The sequence below is a fragment of the Lepidochelys kempii genome, chromosome 1, assembly GCF_965140265.1.
Source record: "Lepidochelys kempii isolate rLepKem1 chromosome 1, rLepKem1.hap2, whole genome shotgun sequence".
Classification (NCBI taxonomy): domain Eukaryota; kingdom Metazoa; phylum Chordata; order Testudines; family Cheloniidae; genus Lepidochelys; species Lepidochelys kempii.
Window position 1 is genome coordinate 138,492,651 of NC_133256.1, and position 18,201 is coordinate 138,510,851.

The 18,201-nt window shown below is 42.1% G+C and overlaps 1 non-coding gene across 1 annotated transcript; it reads right to left on the reverse strand.

The window, feature by feature from the left end:
* Positions 1-14,146: 14,146 nt before the first annotated feature.
* On the reverse strand, positions 14,147-14,219 carry TRNAV-UAC (transfer RNA valine (anticodon UAC)). The gene has a single exon. It is a non-coding gene; the product is annotated as a tRNA-Val (tRNA).
* Between the last annotated feature and the right edge of the window lie 3,982 nt (positions 14,220-18,201).

The window sequence follows — 18,201 nt, forward strand, 5'->3', positions numbered from 1 at the left end:
ATTTACAGTTTTCTAAAATTCTCTTACCTTGTTTATCTTATGCCTCCTCCTAAACTGTGGCTTCTTCAAGCACTCTTCCTGATTACAGGCCTGCTCCATCTCCCACTGAAATCAATAGGACCCTGTCTATTGACTTTAATGGGAATTCAATAGGGCTCTATCAGATTTGCTTGTCCAATAAGAAATAGCAAAAAGTACCATGTGACTGCGAAAACTAACCAACACAACTTGAATGTCAAATGTCCAGTGTCCAATACCTGCAGTGAACTGGCAAACTGCTGATGATCAAGCCATAGAGTAGAAAAAAAGTGAATAAATTTGAATGAGGAACTAGAAATCTGCAAGCACATGTTCTTTGAGCAGTAAAAGAGGCTCTTTCTATCAAACAAATTACTTTCTGTGAATTGTTCACTGAACTCTAATTACAGGTTGTTCATTCCTACACTGGGCCATAGCTGAACCCAGCAAGGTTTAAATAATACTAATAGTTAATAATGTCTTACATGTATATAGCAACTTTCATCACATCATATTTCCAAAATGCTTCACAGTCATAATCAATTGAAATACAAACTATTGACAAGGATCAGTTTATCCATTGCTGAAACGTAGACTCCTCTCAGATGTGCCAATGGCTTAGCAAGTATGCATCAACACCCTCAAATGAAGAACACAACAAAGAACACAATGACAGAGGTGAGAGTTTGAAAACTATACAATGGATGTTTTTAAAAAATACGGAACATCTGTTTTAACCTCAGTCCCCTGAGTCAGCATTTCTGATGTCAGCAATTTACAACAATAAACAGGACAATACCAGATTTATGTGGAATAGAGGTAAATTTGGGTCTAAAATGAATGATGCACCTTACAATCAGGTACAGCTGAGAGCTGTGTGGGCCACAAGCCCTACCCTGCTTCCACTGAATTCAGTGGCACAACTTAAACTGACTATAATTGGAATTTGGATGAGCACAGACTTAGAAAAAATGACTAAATATAAAGTAGAGACCTCTGGATTTTGGCCCTTTGTAAAGAATAAATTCATGATAAAAAAAGCTGAATTATGCAATTCAAATGCTTTAACTTCTTTCAGCACAAATTACTGAAATGCAAGTAATATGATCAAGGTGAGAATAGAACATTGAAGTCCCTTCATATTTTGGTTCTAATGATACATTGTGTTTCATATCCACTTTTTACGGTACTTTACTGCCTTTAATACAGTGAAAATAAATGTTCAGATCAGGTCATTAGCAGCACAGAACATGTTTACACAAATGCTGAGGAGGTGTATTCAGTTTGGTGCACTTTGGGTCACTGAATTACAGAAATAAAACCAGAGACGCTAAGTTCTTTCAGCAAACAGGGCACAAAGTGATTTTAGTTTTTATTTCATTTGGAGGTGTTTGCATTTGGGTAAATCCCAGAGTTCGTACTCCTAACTCAGTAAAAAATACCATTGGGTAGAATGAGTAGCTTTGCCTCAGTAAGGAGTTGAAGGCTCAGTCCTTTCTGCTGCATATGACGTCCATTTTGGTAAGCAATGAGGCATGCCTACTTGCTAGTAACTCTAGAGCTGGGCCTAAATCAAAACCCTAGGTCTGAACATCCACAAGCACTGAGGATGTCTGCATTTGATGCCTCACTGACCACTCTCTAGAATGGGACAAACCAACCCCCCTGCCGGAGCTAAGAACTCCAAATCTTGGGGGTGTTTAGATCCAGATATAAACTTGGTGGCTTTGGCCCTATCTAAATAATGTAGTGTTGAATATCTTCTGACTTTATAATTCTCTAATAACTTATCTAAATGGATTATTATACATTCTTTCTATTTTTATGGGGAAAATCCTGGGCCCTTTGAAGTCAGAGTGAGATTCAGTGAGAACAAGGTTTAGCCTGTGGTGAGTAGTTGATCAGTTCATAGGTAATTCAAGAACTGTAAAAGCAAGAGCTCAATAAGAAGAAGTTAGGATTTTATTCAAGCTGGTTGGAAATTTTCAAAATTCAAAAGTTTTCAGCTAAAATGGGACATTTTTTTTGCCAAAATGTTTGCCTAAAAAAAAATCAAATTCTAAATTTTTTTCAGTGAAAAAATAGTCATTTGCAAAAAAAGTTGTCACTGTTTTTTACCAGCTATAAAACTTGATGAAAAATGTTGAATTCCAGAAGTTTTCTGTGAAAAGGGGATAATTTTGCTGGCAAAAAGTTTTTTGTGAAAAATGTTCTTGTTTGTTACCAGCTCTAAAATTTACTCTGGAATTAGACACAAAAAAGAAGTGATGTTGGTGTCATATTTCAGGTCATATGAATTCTTGTGAAAAGAACCACCAACACCAGTTTTCTATGTCTCTACTGGCTTTATTTGGGGGTGCTGGAGGCTTACAGTCAGTTGCTTGTGTGGCCATTTTTGTGCCATGGCCTCTTGAAGTGCTCTTGCCCTAGAGCTGAACACTGAGCGAATGGGAGGGTTAGGCATGAGGCACAGCATTGGATTGGGTTGGGGCTGGGAGGGGGTGGTACAGAAAAGGAGCAGCCTCAGGAAGGAGAGCGTCTCTTCCCTGTCCTCATTCCTGCTGGCTCCTAGTTGTGAGTTGTTGTGACCTACTGGATAGCACCAGGTAGCCCGCCTTGGGGCACTGTCCCTCTGGTTGAGCAGTCCTGCTCTCCCCACACTTTTAGCCTTCAGCTCAGGGTAGACTCACCAATCCCTGCTCTCCACCTCCACCCCCTCCCTTTTCTGTACTGTGGTCCCGTGTCTTGTCTGGTTTAGATCTAGATTGTACAGTCTTCAAGGCAAGAACTATGTCTTATTCTACGTTCTGTAAAGCACTATGACCAGACTTAATAATTACAAATTGATAATCTTCTGTGCACCATAGCTGAGACTCTGCAAAAACTGCTGGCTCAGCTCCAGGCGGGGTTTCAGATCACCCCTTCTACACCTTACCTTATCGGCCCTGAACGTTCTGGATAACTTTCTTTTGTAACTGGAGAAATCACAGTGCGTAGATCTTTGACAAGTAAAGTTAATTTTGGGCAGCATTTACACTGCAGACCCAACATCTAGCTTTTAAAAAAAATTTACACTGAAGATTGTCACATGACTAAAAGCAATTAACTGGAGATCAAGGCAAGTTGGGTTAGGTCAGGTACAAGAGAGGTAAACTGCCATGTGGTATATAAAAAACCCAGCATATTTAATGAAAGGAGCAGATAGTTGCAGCCTCTCATAAAATTTCTAATAGTTATTAGAAAAAAAAAGAGTTAATTGGTGAAGGAAGGCATATAGCTTAGCGTGGTCTAAAATGATACTGTTAAGAGGAAACAAATTTTCAGTCAAAGGAAAAGAACAGAATTGACAAAATTTAAAGAACAGGGATAATACTAAGATCACTTCTGGCAGTGCCTATTGGATCTCTGACACTGGAAGAATGCTAGAGCATACTTTCAAGAGTGATTATGTTTTAAGACAGATGTAATAACATATGCGAGATCTATTTATGAAACAGTGAACCCTTTTTAGATTATACAAAACATGATTAAAATAGATCATGTTATATGACCAAATAAACTCAAGTAAATCAAAATATTGTAAACACAGACATGTGGAGAATGTTTATTTTTGTTTATTTGCTTCTTTAAATGAACATCGTCAAACTAAAAATTGCATTTCTGCTTGGAAATATTTTGCCTATTATTTGTGTAGATAACAGCAAAGTAGACCATAAAGAGAGAAATTAGTAAATCATATTTTCTCTTTTTATAGTTTGTGTCTTTGGCAATATTTTGGGCACAATCGATTTAATTGTTTCACCGGTATAATCAAGTAAGTTAGTTAGTTACCCCTCTTGTTTTTGTGAGTCATTTCACACAGTAACAGGGCAAAGAAAAACATGTTAAAATGAAAAAATATGACAAAAACTACAAAAAACTGACAGGAAAACTAAAGAAATAGGTGATGTACCTAAAACTACTTCTAATTCATTTTCTGAATCTGACTTGGTTTCAAGTTGATAGTGTCTCTTTAATGTCACAATATATAAAAAAATATTCAATCGAGTTTTTTAATACAACACTTAGCACTTGAAAGGGTCAAGACACTATACAGATATTATTTATTTTATCCTCTTAAGCCCCACTCCGAGGTACACGGACCACAGGTAAGTACTATCATACACAATTTGTAGGTAGGGAAACTGGAATAGAAAGCTGAAGTGAATTACCCAAAGCCATACAAAGCATCAGTGGCAGAGGCAAGATTAGAATCTGAGACTTCCCCGACTCAGTGCTTATTACCCCAGCCCATACTACTTTTCTATAGAGAAGTTAGTAGAAGTCATAATTATGCAGATGGGTAAAAGTCCATCCAAATGTATTCCTTAGTATTCTGCTGTTTGTGTTTACTGAAAAGAAAAACAACCTTTGGGTCTGTTTGCTATTTTGCACACAGTAAATTAAATACTCAGCACCCTGACATCAGTGGGCGGCGGGGGGTAGCACAGGTACAAATGAAAGCAGAATTAGGCCTAAGACATCTGTATATTTTCCATACTTTTGATGTCTCCCATCCTTAAGTGATAATATTTGAGATGTTCACACGTGCTTGGCTGTGTTATACTTACAAATGAGTTCCTGAAATTATAAAACCATTGAAATGTACATCAAATTTTTCAACAAGACTAAGGAGTATCTGGGTTTTAAAAAATAGAAACGTATAAAATATTTATGTAGTAGTTTATACAATGAATGTAATAAATAAGATATAATCCAAAATTTAAGACTAATTTGGTATCTGTGGAATAAGTAATACTATAAAAATGCAAATACCTCTGCTGTAATTACAGTATTAAATGCAATTCTTTATAATTTCTCTCCCCTCATATCTTGCAGTCCTGGTTACCTGCTAACCTCTCTACCAAAGGTGAATTCATTCCATTGGTGCTGTAGAAATCTAATGAACGCCTTAGGATCTTTGGGGATAAGTGATGCTATATAAATATACAACATCACACTGATACATGTTCAGTGCAATTCACCCCTGTGCAGAGGGCCAACCTTTCTCGAGGACATAAGTGGCAAAGGGCAAGTGTGCTGGGGTGAAATCCTGGGACCGTTGAAATCCATTGTTTTGCCATTGACTTCACTGGGGCCAGGATTTCACCCTTAGTATTTAATGGCATTTAAGTGCATAGGCCTCTTGCTGGCCCTCTGCACAGGTTCTCACCTTTTGTGTGCAATAATCCTCTGGCAGCCATTTGTCAAATATTTCAGTCCTTTGACGTTTCAGCTGTAAAATGTGCTCTTTGGGCCAGATGCTCAGCTTATGTAAATTGGACACACTCCACTGATTTCATTCAGTCACTGATTTACACTAGCTAGCCATCTGCTCCTGGGATGAATCGTGTTACGGGGACCCTTCTGTTCAGGTTTAGCAACCAGATTCAGTCAGGTTCTCATATTTTCCCAGGGCGTATTCCTTGGGTGCTACAAAAGCAGCACGCACAGCAGCAATGTACATTTTGTGTGCCTTAGCCCTGAGCTGCAGGGTTCAAATGCTTGCAATATAGTAACTCAAGACAAAAATTTCAAAACTGCCAAATTGATTTAGGAGCTTGTGTCCCATTTTTCAAAAGGGACTTAGGCATTTAGTGGTCAGTCAGTCCAGGATTTCACCCCCTGTGCAGAGGGACCCAGCAAACTTACCTTTGCCACTTATAACCTCTAAATAGGGCTTTACTGGAACTTAAGTGAAGCAGAGGTCTTGGTCTGTTCCTCCACACAGGGGTGAATTCCACTGAATGTGTATCATGTGTAACTTGTGTATGGGGCAGATTTGAACAAAGTTGCTTTCAGTGGGAGTTAGGCACCTAGGTGCTTTTGAAGATCCTACTAGGTGCCTATCGGCATCTGAAAGCACTTAATGACCTTTGAGAATCTGTCCCTCAGGGCCTAGTTTGCTTTTGAAAATGGGACTTCAGCTCCTAAGTTTCAAGGCCCCTTTCAAAATTTGACCTGAAGTCTTCACACCAATGCATCACTTGGCTGGTCTACAGAGACTGCCAACAGACATCAACAGAGCTGCTGTGGGACATAAGGGGGACCTGTTCTCCTATCTGCTATCCTGTTGATGTGTCCCCCTCAGTGCAGTTGCAGATCTTGCGCATTTTCACTCCCGGTCCCCACCCTAACTTTATTCATGCGCTTTCTCCACAGCCAAAAGGGAGCCAGTTGTGATGCAGCTATGTGTATCTCCTGGGCTGAGGCTACCAGCTCATTTCAGTAACTACCAACCAGGGCAGGATTTGAGCCAGAGACATAAATGGTGAAAGGTCAGTATCTCATTAGCCATCTCCTGAACCAGCTACTTCCCCAAGAAGAGAGAGATGCTATTTTGTTTTAAACTTCTCTCTGATCTTTAAACCTGCTGGGAATAGATTTCTCATCACCATCTGCACTGATTGCAATGTTCCCTGTCCTTTCCCTTTAACACAAAGTAGAAAATAATAATATAAACATCACATTTTGTGACCTGGGGTAGGCAGGACACAAATATGTATTAGGAAACTTAGACATCTGGATTGAAATCCTGACCGCATTGAAGTCAAAAACTGCAATTGAATTCAGTGGGACAAGGATTTCACCTCTGATGCATCTTAATTAGAAGATGATCAAAAATGAAAAATGATGAAAGACTTCAAAGTTTTTAAATTGTTTCTGTTTCACAACACCCAAAATGGATCCACTTTAGAGTTCTAGGGTTTTTTTTTTATTTTTATGTGTGAAAAGTCAATCATTTTTTAAATAAAAAATGTTATCAAAAACCACTATCAAAATGATTATTACAATGTTTTGGTAAATGGAAAAAACTGCAATTTTGATGTTTTTGATGTTTTCAGTAATGATTTTGATACATGTTTCAATAAAAAAGTATTGTGAAAAGGATTTGCAAAAAACAAATAATTTCAAAAACAGTTTGTCGAAACTTTTTTTTTTTTGCTTTTAAAAAAGGTCCTTTTTAATGAATTTTTTTTCATCTGAGAAATGTTGAGCAGCTCTGATCTTGAAATTCACACCATTCTTCCTGAGTATTGGTGGTCATAAGGTATATTGCCGCCACTAGATATATTGGGGTAGCCTGGGTATAACTTAAGGTGGCCCTTAATGGGATTTGAATGTTGCTGTTGTTAAACCCACAGCTGATACAGAAGAGGCTCATTTTTTTAACTATAGGGATGAGTTCATTTTTCCATGCATATACTGACACTGACAGAAGAATGCAGAATAAGCATGTCACATTCAATGCGTTAAAACATATTTGTGTCAATAAAAAGCTCAGTGTGCACTTTATCTCTATATGGATTTGGGACCAGCAGCTGCTCAGGCACTAGTCACAAGAGCTTGCCATAGCAACATCTGCTGCTGCTTTGGTAGGGCCCACTGCAAATATAAGAACCAACCAAAAGGTGCATGTAAAACTGAAGAGAACAACTAAACTGGTTAGTACAGGATAACTGCTCATAGCTTACGTGATTGACCTGATGCCACCTTCTTGATGTTGTAAGCTACATGGAGAAACCGATAGGAATTCTAAGAGACTGGGATAAAAGACTGGAACGCAGTCATTTTAATGTACAGGAGGTAAATGTGTAGTATAGAAGGCACTTCCGTGAGGAAAGAGAAAAAAACAGGAAATACGGAAAGCAACGTTTGGAAAGTGATGGCACAAGTAATTTTTTGCACCTCTATCCAGAAATGTGGGTGCCCAATCAAAACGAAACAGTGCTGGGATTCATAGGAAAATAGAAACACATTACAATAAAGCCCCTCCACATCCAGTCAAGTAATGCTAAATAGGTTTGGCTTAAACCCATAAGTTCCAGGAAATTTGAAGGCTGACAAGTCAGCTACATGCAAACGAAGACAGGAGAGATATGGGATATCATAACAATGTACAAATATCTGAAGGGAACCAAATTATTGTATGAGATACTCTGAGCTATAACAAGGAATAATAGGATGAAATTAAGACAGGACTAATTTGGGAAAACTTTCCTGATCACAAGATGCATTAGGCTAAAATAAAGGACATGGATATGAATAGGTTTCGGACTTTAAAAACTAGACTAGACAAAACAATAAAAAATATACTGGAAGAAACAATTTTGTATTCTCAGGGGGATGAATTGGATTGTCCGATATTCTGACTTCTGAAATTCTGTGATCCTTAATGTGGTTAGATATTATGGGGTGAAATTAATGGGCGTTTTGCCTTTGATTCCAATGGGATCAGAATTTCAAATGAGTCTATAAATGTATCTCCTTGTAGCTAACACTGGTAATACCTAGGCACAATGGGGTTAATTAAGGATAGATGGAGGGTAGCTGTGACCCCCTACATTTTCTGGCTTTTGGCAACTCTTATTAAACTCCTATTATTGATGGTTTCCTTAAACTTAAACTTAAAATTTCAAAATCAGTAAATAATTTTCAAATTTTCTTCAGATATCTATTTTTTTATTCAGTAGAGTAGTTCTTTTGAAACCTTTCCACTACAACTCTGATTTTCCAGCAAGTTCTGGAAACCTCTGAAAAATCTTTGGGGAAATGAGGATTTGTATAATCAGAAATGCAATATTATGCTGTCAAGGGTCACAACCAACCTTCACTTAATCAAAAGGTTTGATTCATGAGAGACCAGCTCCTTCATATTATACAGTACCTCATTTTTCAAATAAGTATTATTTACTCCCTGATTAAGAATCATTACAGTCTCCTGTCCAAATTTATATTTTGGCAAATTATATGTCAATTTTTTAAAACGGCAATTATTTGGTATTCAGAGAACTATGAGAAATATTCTCTCTCTCTCTCACTCTCTCTCTCTCAAATGCAAGTGTACATAAATTACATTGGTTCTAAAATTTTTCCTTTACACAAATTATTATGTCTCCAATAGCACTTACAGAAGAGCTCACTCTCTACCCCACGGCCAATGACAGAATAAGGAGGGGTGAGTGAAACAAGAAATATAAATACAAACAGCCAAAAGTGCCTGCAAGTAGGTACAGTGCATACCTTTGTAGCAGAAAAGAAGAGACAGCAGGATGTTCTCCATCTTGAACTGCATCTCTTCTTTTGTCTTTCAAGAATGGGTACCTAGTGCACACACAGCTTTCTGAGAATGAGTGAGATTAACTTGAGCAATGCCTGATTAAGCACATTACTCTCCTTAGCTCTTATGGTTTTACCAAATACAATCAAGCCAGCCATACACTACTACAGTCATCAAAGCTCCATCCTAGAGAAGATATCAAGAGGAACAGTATTTAAAAGGTTTCAGAGTAGCAGCCGGGTTAGTCTCTATTCGCAAAAAGAAAAGGAGTACTAGTGGCACCTTAGAGACTAACCAATTTATTTAAAAGGCACGACGTGTATAGTGTGTATATAGTATATTTCCCCCTTCATTTTTTCCCACCATAAACACTTGGTGATATTTGTTTTTCTCAAAACTGTCTTGCTTAGAAAACAGCCCTGGTTATGTTTTCTAAGCCCACAAAGAGCAAAGGATTGAGAGCAGCAATGACTTAATCTAGAAGAAGCAGCACATTTGACCTATGCAGCTATTTATCTGCTGACTACTTGTAAAATCTTGAACCAAAAAATAAACCACCGTAAGAAGCCTTCCTTTGCTAAAAGTTCTACCTCATAGTATCCTTCCGTTAAAAGTCACTATCAGACAATTTAAATTGCAGTCCATTGTTCTCACACTTCGTAAAGCAACCCCATGTCCTTTCATGTATTTATACCTGCTCCTGTATTTTCACTCCATTCATCCGATGAAGTGGGTTCTAGCCCATGAAAGCTTATGCCCAAATAAATTTGTTAGTCTCTAAGGTGCCACAAGGACTCCTCGTTGTTTTTGCTGACACAGACTAACACGGCTGCCACTCTGAAAACTGAAGACAGTGAGAGCCTTCTCTAAAGCCTGTTGAAGTCAGTGGAAAGACTCCTGCTTTGGATCAGGGCCTAAAGCCCTATTAATTAGGTATGATTGTCGTTGACTTTTAGAGGAAGGATAGTATTGGTGTTACTACTTCCGGCCCGCCCGCTCTGCTTCTGGAAGTGGCTGGCATGTCCCTGCGGCCCCTGCAGGGGGTGGTGTCTCCATGCGCTGCCCCTGCCCTGAGCGCCAACTCTGCCAACTGTGGCCAATGGGAGCTGTGGGGGTGGTGCCTGCGGGCAGCCGTGCGTGGAGACCCCTCCGGCCTCCCCATCTAGGAGCTGCTGCCAGAGCGGGGTGCAGGTTGCTTTTGGGAGCTGCCCGAGGTAAGTGCCACATCCAAACCCCCTGCCTCAGCCCAGAGCCCACACCCAAACTTCCTCCCAGAGCCCGGCCTCCGCAACCCTCCTGCACCCCAACCCCCTGCCCCAGCCCAGAGCCCGCCCCCTGCGCCCAAACTCCCTCCCAGAGCCCGCCCCCTGCACTCCCTCCTGCACCCCAACCCCCTGCCCCAGCCCAGAGCCCACACCAAACTCCCTCCCAGAGTCCGCCCCCACACCCTCTCCCACATCCCTGCCCCAGCCCAGAGCCTGCCCCCAGACTCCCTCCCAAAGCCCGCACCCCAACCCCCTGCCCCAGCCCAGATTCCATACCCCGCACCCAAACTCCCTCCCAGAGTCAGTCCCGCACACCCTCTCCCACACCCCAACCCCCTGCCCCAGCCCAGAACCTTCCCACGACACCCAAACTCCCTCCCAAAGCCCGCCCCCCACATCCCAACCCCCTGCCCCAGCCCAGAGCCTGCCCCCAAACTCCCTCTGAAAGCCCGCACCCTGCCCTGCACCCCAACCTCTTGCCCCAGCCAAGAGCCCACACCCAAACTCCCTCCCAGAGCCCGATCCCTCACCCCTCACACGGCACCTCTCACACCCAAACTCCCTCCCAGAGCCTTAGGCAGGTGTGGGGTGGGGCAGGACTTGAACCCGTTCTGGGCACCACCAAAAATTATATAAACCTGCCGCCCCTGCCAACAGAAGTTGGTCCAATAAAAGATACTACCTCACCCACCTTGTCTCTGTAATATCCTGAGATCACACAGCTGCAACAACACTGCATACAACATGTAGGAGCATTTTTATAAATAAAGTTAAATGCAAAAATATCAGTCCAATGTAATTTGAGATGGTCCAGATTTTAAGTCTCTGTTTCTCTTATTTAATATTGTATTGATTTTGTTGTATGCAGATAAAATCAAAGGTAAAAACAATTCCATACACACAAAGGAAAATGGAGACACAACGTATGATGGGAATTGCACTTTTCCCAAGCATTCAGACAATGGAATATTTGAGAACAGGTGAATTGACATGGATATAAAATCAAAGGTGTTTAAAGCTGTACAAACTAGCTTTATGTCTTGGATCAACTATGCTGACCCTTCGCTGAAGTGACACAAGCACAGTAGCATGAACACTGCCCTGGCCCTGCAGTTCTCTGGCGGAGACCTATGTTAGATAATGCAGGTGGGATGAAGCCTTCTTCCCATCAGTGATGATATCACCAATTACCTACTGTGCTGACCTCAGTGTTCCCCGCCATGTGTCACAATGAGGCTATTTGCATTCAGCAGCAGAAGTCTGTGTGTGGGTGGTGGCAGCAGCAGAACTGTTATTATCACAGCAGCTACCAGTACTCAGAAACACTCATCCCTTCTTTAGAGGAGGCACAGGATGCTACTCTCTCCGTCTGTTTCCCTCGCTTCCTGATAATGCTGCACACTCCCCATGCCGCATGCATCAGTGTTTCTATTCACTATTGTCTCCTGGGTTACAGAATCAAAATATACTCAGTGAAACTGGGAATCTCTCATCAGTTCTGTACCCAGCAGTATACATTAACTTTGTAGAGGTCTGAATCACAGAATCATAGGGGACAAATTTTGTGGTCCTTTACTGAGCAAAACTGTCACTGAACTCCTTGAATTTTTGCTCAGATAAGGACAAAAGAGGAGGGTCCATAGAAACCAGAGATGGAAAAGACCTCTTAGGACACATCAGGCCTGATTTACACTCACACTGGCAATTCCATTAAATCCAGTCCAGATTCACACCATGAAAAGAGGATCAGACATGTCTACTCCAGCCATTCTACTACAGGAGGAGGGAACAGTTCAAGATTGCACCCTATGATCTGTTCTCCTGTGTTTATTTATCCACATAATGTTTTATAGTGCTCGTCATCACAGTATCTGACCACCTTACAAATGTAAATGGATTTAGCTTCACGACACCCCATTGAGGGAAGTATTCAGTGGTGGTTAAAAAAAAAATTGGGTAAACTAACCTAAACTCAACTTCATATTCCCCAAATGAGAAGATAAATTCCACAGTCCCCAACTGAGAAGTGGGTAACCTCAGTTTATCTGAGTTTACCCTTGACTACACTACTGAAAGTATTATTACCCCAGTTTACAGATGGGGAAACTAAAGTGCACAGAGGCTAAAGCCCAAATATTTATCAGCTGGCGCTGACTTTGGGTACCCAATTTGAATTGCTTTGGAACTGATTTTTCAAAGGTGCTGACCACTTGTAACTTCTGTTTATTTTGCTTGACTCTGCCTACTTTATTCACGTTTATTAGCACTTGAATCCACAAATATTCCTGTTGACCTCATTGGGGATCACTCAAGAAATGAGGTGTTACTCAATGTGACTGATATTATCAGAATCTGGCCCTACATGGAGGCTATCGGTGCTAAGCACTATTAAAAAGCAAAGCCTCAGCTGGCCACCCAGAATCCGTAAGCCCTTTTGGCCTTACAAACTTATCTGAAGTAATACTCAGTGAATGTCTGTAGAAAAGCTGGGAGTAGAACCCAGACCGCCTGACTCCCATGCCACTGCTTTAGCCTTTGTATAGATATTTATACCCGTGCAAAGAGGGTTTAAAGTGCTACCAAATCAGAATGGTTGTGTCTGATACACACTTGGCATAGGTGTAAATGACACACAAGGTGCAAGACAGAGGAGAATCAGGCCCAAGATCACCCTTCCTCTCATGCTAGGCTTCTTCCCATAGATATTCCCATAGATAATTCCCTCTGGTATATTCTCCAGGGAAGAATGGTTCACTGGTATATTTTCCAGTGCTAGGATTGCTCCTTATGACACAGAACATAATCTGTGGTCTATGGCTTAGCAGTTGTCTACAAAGCACTTATGCCACAGATGGCTAGTTGGTCATATGATGATGGCTCTCCTCCTTATTACCAGCTGCAAAAGTACACTAACAGAAAATGAAATGCATTAAATGCTTTCCTAATAATTCTTTGACAAATAAACTCTTGCTGTAGGTGTCCCTGGGAATTTACAAAAGGAAGTCAAATAGGAGGAGAGGTGAGTCACTATTAGAGCTGGCCAAAAAATTTTGAACTACTGTTTACTGAAAATTATCTTTTTTAAAAACCCATTTTTTTCTGAAAAGTAACAGACATTGCAGTAATTCTTTTTTCATTATTAGACATTTGCCTTTTGAAAAAGAGACTTTTTAATCGTTTTTCTTTTTATCTAAAACATTCTTGAAAATGTTGTCAAGCTATTTCCTTTCCCGGAAACCCTGTGTTTGATCAACTAAACAATCCGGTTTCAGATTTTGATGACAAACGTTTTGCAAAGGTTGTTTTAAAGGAAAAATGAGTCAATTTCAAACCCTTTGCAGCAAGACCCGAATACAAAGTGTGTTCATAGAATCAGGAAACTGGACGGGACCTGGAGAGACCATCCAGCCCAGTCCCCGGCCCTCATGTTCATTTTTTGGCAAGCCCTCTCTGCACGGCGCAGTGTCACCGCTAGAGAGACCCGCTGCACTATGGGGAAGTCTGCGAGACACCTTCGTTGCCTTCCCAAGGCAGGAACAGGAGCTTGGCTTGCACGGCGCTGGCTGCAAGCCGCAGCCGCTGCCCCCTTTGAGTGCATGCCTGCTGCAGCGTCACAGGTCCCCGACCTCAATCTGGTTTATTTATTTAGAAATGTTACTATAAATTCTCTCATTAATTAAATCCCCAGCCTGGAAAAACGCGAAGAGTCTAACTTCCCCCTTCCCCAGAAAGGAACCAAAACCAAAACAAAGCCACAGGCTCTTGGTTCCACTGGGGCTCGAACCCAGGACCTTCTGCGTGTAAAGCAGACGTGATAACCACTACACTATGGAACCGCCGCACGGCTGCACTCCGCCGCCGCCGCCTTTGTGCAGGAAGACACCGCAAGCCGCCGGCTCCCCGCCCACGCCGCGAGAACGAGCGGCTGCTGGCCCCGCCGCGCGCGCGGCGCCTCAAAGCCGCCCCTGTGCCCAGCGCGGGGCGCCCCCTTCCCCCGCAGCCCTGGGAGCGCGCGGCTTGCTGCGGGCCGGCCCGCGCCGCGTCCCAGAGAAGGCAGCGGGCAGGCGCCAGCCGAGGGGCAGCGGGCGGGGTGCTGGGAAGGAGCCGCCTGCCCTCAGCCCCGAGGAGCGCCCAGTCTGAAATGCCAGTGCCCCACGGGTCTGGACGCGGCTATGGCTGGGTTTGCACATGAGGGAAACCGGGGCCCACAGAGGTTTCGTGGCTGCCTCAAGCCAGTGGTTGAGCAAAAATGAATGTCTGCTTTGTCTTCAGAACGTTTGCACTTCAGATGCCCTCTCTGGCAACCAAAGGGGCCATGTCCACACTGGGGCCTGTGCTGGCTGTTCTAGCTATCGCCATTTCTCCGCAGGGTTCTGGTCAGGAATCTGCAGGGCAGGACAGCTGTTATTTTCTGAGACTCATGCCCTAGTCCATCCCCAAAGCACTTAATACATTTCGCGCTGTTTTGTAATGTGGTTCAAAGACCAAAATCCCTTTCATCCGTGCCGATCAGGGAAAGCGGTAGCACCCGTTGAGCCGTATTTTTTCAGAGGCAATGAAATACTTTTCTTGAACACACTTCTGGGGGATGTGGGGAGCACTGGATCCTGCACTCATTTTATAAAACTATAATATAATTACCTACACGACTGGGACAGCATGAGTAGGAGGGTGAAACTTCCCTATCCACACTAACCAAGGAGATGGTGGTTGACCTGGGTTGTAGCACTATTGTGTTTAAACACAGTAATAATTTCACTCCGTTCTCTAGCGTGAACAAAGCCACAGTACTGTGCATGAGTGCTGAGGGTCCTGCAAGGAGTTAGTTACAGGTGACATTAATTGTAATGGAAGTCAACAAGATTGCTCACCTGCATAGCAGTTCAGCATGTGTATGACTATTTGTAGCATTGAGGGCCTATGTTGTTTGTGCCTCAATGCAGATTTTCATGACATGTCTGAAGGAGCAGTTAAGAAGTATTTAACATTTTTAATTAACACATTTTAATGTTTTAATAAATTCTTCAGCCCTGGACTATAAATGCTTTGAAGGGGCAGTAACAGTAAGTAGAAGGGTGGGGGGAATCTAGCTTTGTTTAATTGTCTGTTTAAAAATAACACTGTCAGGACTGACAACTTTGTTTTTATTTGCAACCTTAGTTGTATACATCCTGCCAGTCCCCTACTTTGCTTATTTGCTCTATTCTTGAGAACAAGAAGAGAACAGATTCTTAAATTGATATATTACATTTCAATACCCAGCATGCTGACAGAATGGTTAAGGGGCAGGATGAGCGTAGTGAGCTGCTGGAAGCGGTGCGGGCCGAGGGACGTACTGGCCGCTGCTTCCCGCAGCCCCCATTGGTCTGGAGCAGCGAACCGCGGCCAGTGGAAGCCATGATCGGCCGAACCTGTGGATGCGGCAGGTAAACAAAACAGCCTGGCACGCCAGGGGCTTTCCCTGCACAAGCGGCGGAACAAGTTTGGGAACCACAAATATATTGCGGCTTTTTAAAATCACTTTTTCATTGGGAGGAAAACAGCGGTGATATATTTTCTTTGGCGTAGAGGATAGGTCTTTTTTAAAAAAGGGTAATAAGGAAATGGGTAGAATTTGTCAGTCTTGTATAGTGTCCCTTTAAGAAGTTGTGAGATAGTCCAGAATGGATCCAAAGTAGTAGTTATTATGATTTATCCTAACAATAATTATGTAGTACATATTAGTGATTGAATTTGTTTGCGATCATTAAGAAAACAAACCGGATATATTTGCTTTCTAAAATCTGCATAAAAATATTAAGCATTTTCCTTTAAATGAGAGAAGTCAAAAAAGGTAAAAGAGAAGCCTAAAACTGTGTTCTTTAACCCATCCCATTTTGCCTCTTGTTCTAATACATAAGATCTGCCGTACCCAGGACACTGCGTGCTAGGGTACCTAAAGGATAAATTATCACCTTAACTGTGAGGCATCTGTTTTTTAACTAGATCGTTACTTTTACTTTGATACGGGTGTGTTTTCAGTGAACACAAACAATAAGTTGAAGGACAGACAAGAGCTTTGGAGGTGCCATTTTCTTACAATGTAGCTTTGAGGATATGTCTTCTGTCAGTAGAGGGCTCTCAGTGCTCACTTCGATGAGTTGCTCATTCCCTGTAGTTCCTGATGCTCTCCTTACCCAACTAACTGTTCCAAATCTTTATGGTATAACACAAGTTTGTGTAGGTACAGTGAAACACAGTCTGTAGGTATTCTGAAATACCCCTTTGCAACACTGCACCTTTGTAACATTTTTTTAGTGCTAGCTAACACACCTCAGTAAAAACATGATCCTGTAAACACCTGTATTTGTGCTTTGCTTTTCTACCATGAGTAGTCCAATCAAAGTCCATATCACAGTAGTAAAGTTCAGGATATATTTACAGGAGTGGCACCTAAAAATGTAATCAGAAATTCCATGACTCAGGATTAAGAAGGTCAGAAACATGTTATTCTTCATTAGCACAAGGGGCAGAAAACTCTAAAATTTAAGTTTGTTAACATTTGTAGTTAAGCATGTATATCTTCATTTTTTTTTGTTACTAATGTTTTCTTTAAGTAACTTACGATGTACGATAATTGATTGTGACTAGGAAGAAAAGTGTTAAAGTTCATTTTTCATTAGGTGTAATTTCACAATAATAAGGGGAAAGGACGGGGAGCAAACAACTTCATGCTTCTCTTGCCACATGTCCAATGGCTGCAAGTACTAGCTGGCAAATCCAGTTTTAGAAAACAAACCAAAACCACACTTTTAGGGACCAGCTAATCAGTTACTTTTAGTATTAATAGTTTGAAGAGCCTATTAATAATTATACTTTAGCTCGCACAGGAGGTAAGTATCGTTATCCCCATTTTACACATGTGGAAACTGAGGCACGGGGTGGGAAGGCCCAGCTATACAAAGAATCTTTGATGCCTAAATGTCAGATTTATATGGCACTGTGAGCCACAAACTCTAACTCTGGAGGCACCTAAACTCACTCAGTGCCTAAATTTTTGCTGCAAAGTTCACCGAGGCACCTAAGTTTCTGCATCCTAACGCATATCTCACACCTAAGCCCTAGAGGGATCCTCAAAATAGGGGAAGATGAGCAGAGGAGTGCCTGTATCACCTGCAGGGCCTGATGCGATAGATGTGCTCAGAGCATACGTAACTCCACACAAAATGGGCAGGAGGAGGCAGCAGCAGCCTCCCTTATAATCTTTAGCCCAGTGGTTAAAGAATGTCACCCAAGATGGGGGAGAGCCTGATTCAAATTCCCCCTTTTCCTGATGAGGAATGAGGATTTGAACAGGAGTTCCCCACCTCCCAGGGGAGTGCCTGAAGCATGGAGTCCTTCTCATGCTCTTTCTGGCTCGCTGCATATTTAAGTGTTTAATAGAAAGCAGAACGGCTTCAGAGGGAGAGATGGAGAGGGAACCACCTCAGAATGTGCCACAGCCCACTGCAGTCATCTGAGAGGGGGGAGCCCCGGTTCAAATCCCTCCTCCTGCAACACCTTTGTGGGTCTGGGCTGTAGTGGCGTGGTCATGCAGGAAGGCTGTGACTTGAGTCTGTGAATTAAAACCCAGGTTTCAGGCATCCGAGTCCAGTGCCCTCTCCACTAGGCTGTCCTTCTCTGGTACTACCAGTTCCTGTGCCGCTGTATCCGTCTTCATCTCTCTCCAAAATGTGTTGACTACCAGCTATCCTTTAGTGCAGGGGTTCTCAAACTTCACTGCGCCGTGACCCCCTTCTGACAACAAAAATTACTACACGACCCCAGGACGGGGGACTG